Here is a 12122-nt window from a genome sequence, read left to right as displayed (position 1 = left end):
TGTATGATGGGTATATGGGCACGGGCCTATGGGATCATAGATATGTATGATGGGTATATGGGCACGGGCCTATGGGATCTTGGATATGTATGATGGGTATATGGGCACGGGACTATGGGATGGAGGATAATTATAATTTGCTATAACTAACCACAGTTAGTTACTTACTATGCCCGGGCAGCGCCGGGCTCTTCAGCTAGTATATATCGGATACACACACACACACATATACACACACATATACACACACACACACACAGTAAGCCGAGGCACCTAATTTTGCCACGGAAACTGGGTAAGCTTATTGACTTGAGTATAAGCCGGGTATGCATTGTCCCCTCATCCCTGTCCTGCTATGTCTGGCTCCCCCTGCTGTATGTATGGCTCCTCCATCCTCCCCCTGCTGTATGCATGGCTCCTCCATCCTCCCCCTGCTGTATGCATGGCTCCTCAGTCCTCCCCCTGCTGTATGCATGGCTCCTCCGTCCTCCCCCTGCTGTATGCATGGCTCCTCCGTCCTCCCCCTGCTGTATGCATGGATGCTTCCTCCGTACCCCCCTGCTGTATGCATGGATGCTTCCTCCGTCCCCCCCTGCTGTATGCATTGGTCCCTCGTCCTCCCCCCTGCTGCATGCAGGACTCCTTCGTCCTCCCCCCTGCTGTATGCATGGCTCCTTCGTCCTCCCCCTGCTGTATGCATGGCTCCTCCGTCCTCCCCCTGCTGTATGCATGGCTCCTGCGTCCTCCCCCTGCTGTATGCATGGCTCCTCCGTCCTCCCCCTGCTGTATGCATGGCTCCTCCGTCCTCCCCCTGCTGTATGCATGGCACCTCCGTCCTCCCCCTGCTGTATGCATGGCTCCTCCGTCCTCCCCCTGCTGTATGCATGGCTCCTCCGTCCTCCCCCTGCTGTATGCATGGCTCCTCCGTCCTCCCCTGTGTATGTATGGCTCCTCCGTCCTCCCCCTGCTGTATGCATGGCTCCTACGTCTTCCCCCTGCTGTATGTATGGCTTCTCCGTCCTACCCCTGCTGTATGCATGGCACCTCCATCCTCCCCCTGCTGTATGCATTGGTCCCTCATCTTCCCCCTGCTGTATGCATGGCTCCCCCCGTCCTCCCCTGCTGTATGCATAGCACCTCCGTCCTCCCCGTTGTATGCATAGTTCGGTATGGCTCCCCCCGTCCTATTCATCTATTGGCGCAGTCTCTGCACTTCCCCTTCTTCTACGATGGTCTCGGGTGCCAGCAGCTTCTTCTTGTGTTCAGCGGTCACGTGGTACCGCTCATTAGAGTAATGAATATGCGCTCCACACCTATGGGAGTGGAGTTGCGTGCATATTCATTACTTTAATGAGCGGTACCAGGTGACCGCTGAACCCAGGAAGAAGCTGCCTCGCCGGACAACAGATGCAGGGAGGACTTGCAGCGATCGCGCAAGGAGTGGGTGAGTATGATGTGACAGCCGCTGGCTCTTGCTGCTCCCTCTCCCCCGCTGACCACCTGGGACAATGACTCGTGTATAAGCAGAGAGGGGCACTTTCAATCTAAAAAAATGGGCTGAAAATCTCGGCATATACTCGAGTATATACGGTATATTTTTCATGTGATAGAGCTTTTGTGAGGTTAAACAATATTTTTATTGAATATGCAGAAGAGAATGGACCACACCTTCAAAAATCATACATTGATTTAATGCCGCTAGGCTAAAATAAATCAGACTGTATGAAACCCACTGCCACGTCACAACAAACCTCTTCCAATGTCATTTTGATTGACAGTCGGCTCCCCCAGTTAGGCAGCAGGGATCCAGCTGTCAATCAAAATAACCTAGGAAGTCCCGCCCTGTCTACAGGGTGGTCCAGAAAAGAAGCCTCCGCTCTATAGTCGTGACGTCAGCAGAAGCTTCTAAATCCCCAGCAGGAGCGGTTCGGTAACCACTCTGTACCTGGGAATAACGGCGCCGGACACATTAGGCAGGTAAGCTGCAATTACCCGCTTGTTAATGCTTAGACACATGGTTTGTTTTTTGTAAAGTCCTGGATATCCCCTTTAAAAGATGAGCATTTTGCAATTTAAATCTATTTAATAACAATAACGTGTTACACATTATTTCACTAGCCAGCGTTAATCAGAAATATCTTGCTTGTATAATCACTGGACTCCTGATGAGATGAATCATGGATCCTACAATGGATCCTAATCTTGTGCAAATATTTGTCTGTAAAGTGTAAGTCAAGCATAAATACTACAATATTAGGTGTGCACCTTTTCTTTGATTACAGGACAGAATATAATAGGTTTCCTTGGGGAACAGTACAGTTTATTTTTCCACTACCATTTATTTACTCCTGACTCACTGACTTAACATACATATCGGTCACGAGCACTTCAGGTTGTGGCCCATGACATCCATTATGCCAATTGTGGCAAGTGAGGAGTTTGCCAGAGGGAGAGCGTTCCCTTTCTCAGCCCATTGATGTGATAGCAAGTTTATAAGATCCTGATGGAGGTGGTGTCTAAAAGAATGATGTCATTCACTGCATTACAGAATAGTGATTACATAACCACATAATACCAATACGGCAATAGGATCACATATTCACCTCCCGCTGAGCGACTATTACAAGACTATGGAATTTTTATATCAATATCTTAAGATAAATAAAAACCAGCTTAAAATCTTAAGATTTGCCAATAAAAAAATTTGGATTTAAAAAAAGCCAAAAAACATCCAAGAATTGAGGTTGTTTATCCCATCTCACAAAAAAATGAAAAGTGATAAAGTTGTATGCGTCCCGATATTGTACCAATAAAAATTACTACAAACTAATGTTGCATATAAAAGCCCAACCCTAGTGGTATATGTGCAAGGAAAGTCACATTAGGCTTGTCTGGGAAGTTGTGGACCCTTTGCATTGCAAAGGATTTGACTTGGAGCTAAACTAAGGAATGGAATTTAACCCTTTAACTCTCAGAGCTTTTTTCGATTTTTTTATTTCATTTTTCGCTCTCCTTCTTTCCAGAGCCATCTTTTTTATTTTTTTTGTCAATATATACAGGGCTTATTTTTAGCGCGACGAGTTGTACTTTTGAATGACACCATTGGTTTTACCATGTAGTGTAATCTAAAACGGGAAAAAATTCCAAGTGCAGTGAAATTGTAAAAAAAAAGTGCAATCCCACACTTGTTTTTTGTTTGGCTTTTTTTTGCTAGGTTCACTAAATGCTAAAACTGACCGGCCATTATGATTCTCCAGGTCATTACGAGTTCATAGACACCAAACATGTCTAGGTTCTCTTTTATCTAAGTGGTGAAAAAAATTCCAAAGTTTGCTATAAAAAAAAAAAAAAAAAAAAATTGCGCCATTTTCCGAGACCCGTAGCGTCTCCATTTTTCAACTCGGGTTGGGTGCGGGCTTATTTTTTGCGCGCCGGGCTGACGTTTTTAATGATACTACGTTTGTGCAGATAAGTTCTTTTCATTGCCCGTTATTGTATGTTAATGCAATGTCATGGCGACCAAAAAAACGTAATTCTGAATTGTAGGATCACAAAAAAAAGGCACAAAAACGGTGCAGCCACTTTAATATTAAGTGGCTGCACTGTTTTTGTGCCTTCTTTTCTTTTCCTACAATTTATAGTCTTATGGGCACATTGGTAGCACCCTGTTAAGTGCATAAATATACTAACTAACGGTGCCCGCTATCCTTTTTGTTACTTTGGCAAAAAACTAATTCTGGCTTTTTGAATTTTTTTTCTCGCTACGCTGTTTAGCGATCGGGTTAATCCTCTTTTTATTGATAGATCAGGCGATTCTGAACGTGGCGATACCAAATATGTGTGTGATTTTTTTCTTTATTTTATTTTGATTGGGGCGAAAGGGGGGTGATTTCAATTTATTTTTTAAAATTTTTTATTTTTTAACCCTTTCGCACCAAAGCCCGTTTTTGCCTTCGTGACCAGGCCAATTTTTTCAATTCTGACCAGTGTCACTTTATGAGGTCATAACGCTAGAATGCTTCAACGGATCCTGCTGATTCTGACAATGTTTTCTCGTGACATATTGTACTTCATGATAGTGGTAAAATTTCATTCATATAACTTGCGTTTATTTGTGAAAAAAACGGACATTTGGCGAAAATGTAGAATATTTTGCAATTTTCCAGCTTTGAATTTTTATGCCCTTAAAGGGAAGGTGCCGCAATTTTATATAATTTGCAAAAAAATAGTAAGTAACAAAACATGTTGTTTCAGCAAATGTTGTACTAACTAGGATTTATGGCTTGTTTGTAATAATGTTTTAATGTAGCCACTGGGCGCTGCCATCTTGATTTGCAGATCTGTGGAGGACTCATACAGTCTGCAAATATGGCCGTCCCTGGACATAGGAGACTGCGGTCGGCTCCCGACCCCACCATGCAGCCTCATTAGCAGTGAACTGGGCACGCCCCTGTGGGCTGCACCATTCACTGCTGTAGGTGTGGCTGGGCGCCATTTTACTGTAGCCCAGTGCTATCTGCTGAGCTCCACTTACCCTCTATCACAGGACCACTTGTGGCACAACAGGTCCTGTGTTGTGAGGAGAGGCTGTAGATATGGAGAAGGTGGTCAGCAGAGAAGAGAAGCGCTCACTGGAGCCGGAGAGTGGTGAGTGCGGGTGACTTTCATCTATGCTCCTCTGTACTGCTTACTCCAGGCTCGGCCCTGTGCTTCCTGCTCTACTGTGTTCTTCTGCTCTGTCTCCTCACTCTCAGCCCCAGTGATCTCCAGTAATCTGACACCTTTGCTTTTATGACAGCTTTTATGGCTGTCTGAGGAGGATAGTGACATATACAGCCCATAGTCTAGTGTATGGGGGGGCTGGAAGTTTCACCAGTGTGGGCATATCTGTAATACTGTCTCCTGTGATACTGCCTGCTGAGCCGTGTATCTAATCCTCTCCGGTGTGATACTGACTGCTGAGCTGTGAATCTAATCCTCCCGTGTGATACTGACTGCTGAGCCGTGCATCTAATCCTCTCCTGTGTAATACTGACTGCTGAGCCGTGTATCTAACCCTATCCTGTGTGATACTGCCTGCTGAGCCGTGTATCTGATCCTTTCCTGTGTGATCCTGACTGCTGAGCCGTGTATCTAATCCTCTCCTGTGTGATACTGACTGCTGAGCCATGTATCTAATCCTCTCCTGTGTGATACTGACTGCTGAGCCGTGTATCTAACCCTATCCTGTGTGATACCGTCTGCTGAGCCGTGTATCTAACCCTATCCTGTGTGATACTGACTGCTGAGCCGTGTATCTAATCCTCTCTTGTGTGATGCTGTCTGCTGAGCCGTGTATCTAATCCTATCCCGTGTGATACTGCTCTCCTGAAATACTCTGTGCTGCTGTCACCCTGCTGGTTTTATGTGTGATCTACATGGTGGTATGATCTATATGGCGGCATTATGTGTGAAGTATATGGCGGTATTATGTGAGAACACTATGGCAGTATTATCTGCTAAAAGCATTCTAGGGTGGTTCTGGCTGAGCAACTGCACACGGGTCAGGGGTAATAGGTGCAGTCAGGGGAGGGCTGGTGAGGCAGCTGAAGAGAGGGGTCTCATTTTTATCGTTACTGTATGGCTCCATTCCCCCCCATCCTGCTTCCCAGAGTCACCCCGGACTGCGTCTGTCGCCTCGCTTTCACACATCGCCAGGACAGGATCTGAGGAGGGGAATGGGGTCTTTGCCTGTAAAGTCTGGACCAGGCTGATTGATGGCCTGTTCTGATCCAGACTTTACATGCAAAGACAGTCAGTAACTTTGCAGGCCCCATCAAAATGGCTGCTCACTGTGTTCCTAGATGTCATAGGTTTTTATGTCAGATTTCAGTAGCTGCTCCCCCTAGTGTTAACAAGTGGAAATGCCAAACTTTTTAAAATTATTTTTCATATTTTGCAAAATTAAAAACAAATGATAATATTTTTTAAGAAAATGTAAACATTAATTCTTTACATTTTTTCAATTGCTGAAAAAAAAATTTTTGGATGGCACCTTCCCTTTAAATCAGCGAGATACGGGACACAAATACTTAAGTAACATTTCCCACATGTTTACATGAGCACAATTTTGGAACCAAAATTTTTTTTTGTTAGGAAGTTATAAGGGTTAAAAGTTGACCAGCGATTTCTCATTTTTACAACAAAATTTACAAAACCTTTTTTTAGCGACCACCTCACATTTGAAGTGAGTTTGGGGGGCCTACATGACAGAAAACACCCAAAAATGGCACCATTCTAAAAACTGCACCCCTCAAGGTACTCAAAACCACATTCAAGAAGTTTATTAACCCTTCAGGTGCTTCACATGAATGAATGGAATGTGAAGGGAAAAAAAAACATTTCCTGTTCTTTCACAAAAATTTTCCTTTAGACTTTTTTTTTTTTTACTTTCGCAAGGGTAACAGGAGAAAATGGACTATACATTTTGCTTTGCTATTTCTCCTGAGCATGCCGATACCCCATATATGGGATAATACTACTGTTTGGGCACACGGCAGGGCTTGAAAGGCAGGGCTTGAAAGGGAAGGAGCGCCATTTGACTTTTGGCATGCAAAATTTGCTGGAATAATTAGCGGACGCCATGTTGCGTTTGGAGAGCCCCTGACATGCCTAAACAGTGGAAACCCCCAACAAGTGACCCCATTTTGGAAACTAGACCCCTTAGGGAACTTATCTAGATGTGTATTGAGCACCTTGAACCCACAGGTGCTTCACAGAAGTTTATAATAGAGCCGTGGAAATAAAAAAAAGCAACATTTTTTATTTTAGCTTCATATTTTGCATTTTCATAAGGGTAACAGGAGAAATTGCGCCATACAATTTGTTGAGCAATTTCTCCTGAGCATGCCGATACCCAATATGTGGGACAATACTACTGTTTGGGCGCACGGCAGGGCTTGAAAGGGAAGGAGCGCCATTTGACTTTTGGAATGCAAAATTGGCTGGAATCGACAGCGGACGTCATGTTGCGTTTGGAGAGCCCCTGATGTGCCTAATCAGAGGTTTACTCAGAAACCCTGGTATAAGCACTCAGCGCAGAGCGCAGGATAAATGTGCGCCAAGACTTACTGTGATCTTTGGGAAGAAGAATGAAAAAACCAATAGCATGTGTAGAAGTAGTTTTTTTTATTTATTGTTTATGCCGTTCCTTGTGCGGTATTAGTGATTAGGTGACTTTATTCTTCGAGTCGGTGCGATTACAGCGATACTAGATTTATACCGGCTTTTTATGTTTGGCAGCTATCACACGCTAAAAAATGCTTTTTATTGCGAAAAATAGTTTTTGCATCACCAATTTTGAGAGCTATAATTTTTCCATATTTTGGCCCACAGAGTCATGTGACGGCTTGTTTTTTGCGGAATGAGCTGATGTTTTTATTGGTACCATTTTCGGGCACATGAAAATTTTTGATCGCTTTCTATTCCGATTTTTGAGAGACAGAATGATCAAACGCCAGGAATTTTTTTTTTATTTCTAATGATGTTCTGTGGGTAGTAAAATTAATAAGGCAGCTTTATTCTTCAGGTCAGTACAATTGCAGTGATATCACATTTATATTTTATTTTTTTTACGTTTTGCCGCTTTTTCACAATAAAAACTATTTTATAGAAAAAATAATGTTTTTTGCATCGCATTATTCTGAAAGCGATTACTTTTATTTTTCCGCTGTTGGAGCTGGTTGGCGGCTTGTTTTTTGCGGGACAAGATGATGTTTTCATTGCTACCATTTTTATTTTGATATGACTTTTTGATCGCGTTGTATTCTTTTTGTGTGGCGACATGATGAAAAAGCAAATGTTTTTTTCCCTCTTTTTTTTTTTTCTTTTTATGATGTGTACCGAAGGCATGAACAAGTGTGACCATTTTATAGGTTGGCTCCTTCCGGACGCGGCGATACCAAATACGTGTACTTTTTTTGTTTTTAAAAATATATGTATTTATCGGTTTAATATATTTTCTTTTTTTTTTATTTTGTGATTTTTTATTTTTTTTTAATTAGTTTTAAAACATTTTTTTTTTTACTTAGTCCCTGTATGAGACTTCAATTTTCATTTGTCTGATCACTGGTCTCTTACAATGCAATACACATGTATTGCATTGCAAGAGAAATGTCAGTGCTGCAGAGAGATCGCTTGTTAGACTCAACTGCGGGCTGAGCCTAACAAGCCACCGTAGCTGACAGAGCCAGAGGACATCACGTGACCTCCGGCTGCCAGGCAACGCTGATCTGACTGCGGGGGGCGTCTGAGAGGTAAAAATAGCAGGGGTCTCCTCCTGCCATCTTCTAAATGCCGCGATAGCGGCATCTAGAAGATAGCAAAGGGTTAACATAATTGGAACCTGATCTAATCACGTCCCGGCGATGTCACCTGTCAGAGCAACTGCGCTGCACAGGAATCACAGCGCTTGCAGGGTCCTGAGCGCTGCGAGACCACCCACCGTAGACAAACGTCGGTGCTTCACAAAGTCCAGCTAGCGCCGACGTTTAACTACTGTGGGCGGTCGGGAAGCGGTTAAACACATTTTTTTTTGCTTTTGGCATGCTTCAGTAGTATATATAGGAGCTGGCACAACTCGATCAGCTCAGCTACATAGAGGCAATGAGCAGATCCCCTCCATGTAGCTGAATTACTGACTTGCTATGAGCACCGACCACTGTGTAAGACATATTAACCCCTTACCGACATCGTCCTTTTACACCGATGTCGGTATCCCCAGCTTTGATGTGGGCTCCGGCGCTGAGCCCACATCTTTCCTGGGAAATGTCAGCTGTTTTGAACAGCTGACATGTGCCCGCCATAGCTGCGGGTGGAATCGCGATCCACCCACGGCTATAAACTAGTTAAATGTCGCTGACAGCGACAATTAACAAGCACTTCCAGCCATTGGGCCGGAAATACGTTAACCCTGGTGTCACGTGATCGTGGGTCACCGGTGTGACAGCATGACAACCGGAGGTCTCCTGGAAACCTCTAAGGTTGTCAGTGCGAATTGTTATGAGCGCCACCCAGTGGTAAGTGCTCATAGCAAGTCAGTAACTCTGCTACATAGAGGCGATCTGATCGCCTCTATGTAGCTGAGCCGATCGAGTTGTGCCAGTTTCTAGCCTCCTATAGAGACTATTGAAGCATGGCAAAAGTAAAAAAAAAAAAAGTGTTTAAATATATAAAAAAAAAAAAAATTAAAAATATAAAAGTTCAAATCACCTGTAATGATACTGTAAGCTCTGATCTAAGGTTCCCTGAGCATTACACTACAGATGAGACTTCTGCCTGTCACACAGCTGCGACCCCCCCCCCCCCCTTTTCACCCACAGCTCACACACCGCAGCTCTGTGCCTGCATCTGTAACAGGACACCAGACACTTCCTGTGCCAACATTCTCCTTTCCCCAGCTAAGGAATGTCAATTAGCTAAGTGGAAAGGATGTTCTTTATTCTCTACCATGCGGCGAATTCAAGTATGGGAGATATTAGCGAAACTATAGCTCGGACCCCGTTCGCGACAGAAAAACGAAACAGACATTTCTGCGATGTGCTCCAATCCAGCTTCACTACGGTGGTTCTTGAAAAGGCCTAGCACCCACAGAATCGGAGAAATAGATTCCTCCTAAACGATGTGACATAATTACTGCATGTTTGGTCTTGAATTATTGTCTTCGACAGGCTAAAGAAAATGATACCATGTGCGTGTTTATATGAGGTACTCTCTGCGAGATATAGTTATAAAAAGTTTAGTAGTCAGATTCTAACTCCTTGAGCAGGGGGAGGACCATCACCCAACCACCACTTTTATGATGTCTGGACCCAGGACTATAGAGTACACTCACTGAGTTGGGAGGTCATTCTTGCTGGAGATTGCGTGCTGCCAGGATTCCAGATGCAAGGAGACCTCTGGCCCCACTTCCCCACATGGTTAGCCTAAGTACATCTAAGCAAATGTAAGTGTTAATCTCTGTTTTGTTAATCCCATTTATTTTATATTTGCATTGTACATATCTAATGTCTCAACTTTGTAAAACCTTTTTATCTTTGTAATCACTGCCCGCCTTTGGGAATAAATTATAACTTTATTAGTCTGTCTTCATGCTCTAAGAACGAATTTACGTGCCTTTAAGATAACTACGCTACTGAATTGGGTTGGCTTCGAACCCCTCTATTAAGTTTAAATCTTAATCAGAGAAATCCGGAGCTGGTGGCGGCGAAGTGTGGTCTGGGTCCCAGGTACTGCTGACTGACGGAAAGGGAGTTTATAAGCTAACTGGGTGGCTGCGGCCAGAGCAGTTTATAATTCCCTAACTGCAGCGTGCTGGGTGGCCAGTCCACATTGAAGCAGCCAGCTGGCGACTAATTATCCCAGGTGTAGTTCCCTGACTGACCTGAGGGTAAAGGGGGGCACTGGAGAGCTGCGAGTTCCAAAGTGTAACTGAAAAGTGGGATATACATATATCCCCGCAGTTCGTGAAATATTGTTAAAAGTGGTGGGACACCTAAAATATCCCCCCTGCGATAAATTGTCAGGGCAAGACTAGCTTGCTGTTTTTTTATCACATGGTGCCAGCGGTGGGATAACTAAGATAAGCCCCCCTGTGCCTGTGATAGCCGTGTGTTGGCAGTACGTCGCGTCCCTCTGTCCGTGACATACCAGTGTCAGCGGCGGGATCTTGACATCACCCCCTTTCACCCCATTCAAAATAAAACAATAAAAATAAAATCAATCATACACATATTTGGTATCTCAGTGTTCAGAATTGCCCGCTTTATCAAAAAAAAAAAAAAAAAAAGGATTATCGTGATCGCTGAATGGCGTAGTGAGAAAAGTGTCAAAACGCAATAACAGGCGATCAAAAGATCATTTTTTTTTTTTTTTTAGCAAAGTTTGGAATTTTTTTTCACCACATACGGTAGATAAAAAAAAAACCTAGACATGTTTGGTGTCTATGAACTCGTAATGACCTGGAGAATAATAATACCTGGTCAGTTTCAGCATTTAGTGAACCTAGCAAAAAAGCCAAGCAAAAAACAAGTGTGGGATTGCACTTTTTTGCAATTTCACCGTAGTTGGAATTTTTTCCGTTTTTTAGTACACTACATGATGTCGTTCAGAAGTACAACTTGTCCTGCAAAAAATAAGCCCTTACATGGCCATTGTCAGGAACACCACACTGTACTTGCTCACTGAGCCAGTGCGCGTGTCCTGAGTGTCAGGATCCTGTCAGCGCCGGCGTGCAGCCTCCGCTGAGCAGGGACTCACCCGCACTGTAGGGATACAGGGGTCAGGTACAGCCAGAAAGTACCGATGCACAGGACCTGTGGATGCTGAAGTTTAGCAAGCAGACACGGAACCTACGGTCATGTGACTGCAAGGGGGCGGGGCTTAGCGTCCCGCTTAGTGAGATGGAAAGACACTCTACAGAATTACTCAGAGTCAGGGAAAACGGGGTTCATACACAGAGATAGCCGTAACGTACCAAGGATGAGACAGAGCGGATAGTCAGGGACAAGCAGCAGTCAAAACCAAACAGACATAGAAGGTACCAAGCAGAATCCAAAGCAATATCCAGAGAACAGACCGAGTCATACACAGATTATCAAGCAACCAGAACACAGCAAAAACACACTCAGGGGTCACCACACTATGCCAAGGGCAAGAGTATAACTGACAGGGATGGGAGCGTCCTGAGGCTATAAGAAGCCTCCCCCAGAACCAGGGAGAGGCCACAATCATAGCCCCAGGTGTGCAGGTAAGCCTGCACTGGGATCACAACCTTTAACCCCAGAAATGCCAGTCATCAGCACTGGTTCCAGACATTAACCCCACGTGTGCGAGTCAAACCCGCACTGAGATCATGACAGCCATATTGACGGAAAAATATAGTTATGGCTCTGGGAAGGAGGGGGGCTAAAAATAAAGACGCAAAACCGAAAAAAGCTCCGGGGGGGGGGGGGGGGGGGGGTTTAAGGGGTTAAATAACCATTGAACAGTAAATAGTAGTGATCAGCACAAGTGCTCGTTTGTATAAGAACTGCGAAACATCCGGCACAGGGATTCAAACATGTCACTCAAGCAGCAGCGATACT

The 12122-nt window shown here is 44.3% G+C and overlaps 1 protein-coding gene across 2 annotated transcripts in view; it reads right to left on the bottom strand.

Moving 5' to 3' along the window:
* The window catches only part of SAMHD1 (SAM and HD domain containing deoxynucleoside triphosphate triphosphohydrolase 1), a 138622-nt gene that overhangs the window by 24060 nt on the left and 102440 nt on the right, over window positions 1-12122 (bottom strand). The window lies entirely within an intron of this gene.

Source organism: Dendrobates tinctorius, unplaced genomic scaffold (genome assembly GCF_039654945.1).
Source record: "Dendrobates tinctorius isolate UK_male_01 unplaced genomic scaffold, ASM3965494v1 ptg000270l, whole genome shotgun sequence".
NCBI classification, from domain to species: domain Eukaryota; kingdom Metazoa; phylum Chordata; class Amphibia; order Anura; family Dendrobatidae; genus Dendrobates; species Dendrobates tinctorius.
This window is presented reverse-complemented; position numbering and strand designations above follow the sequence as displayed.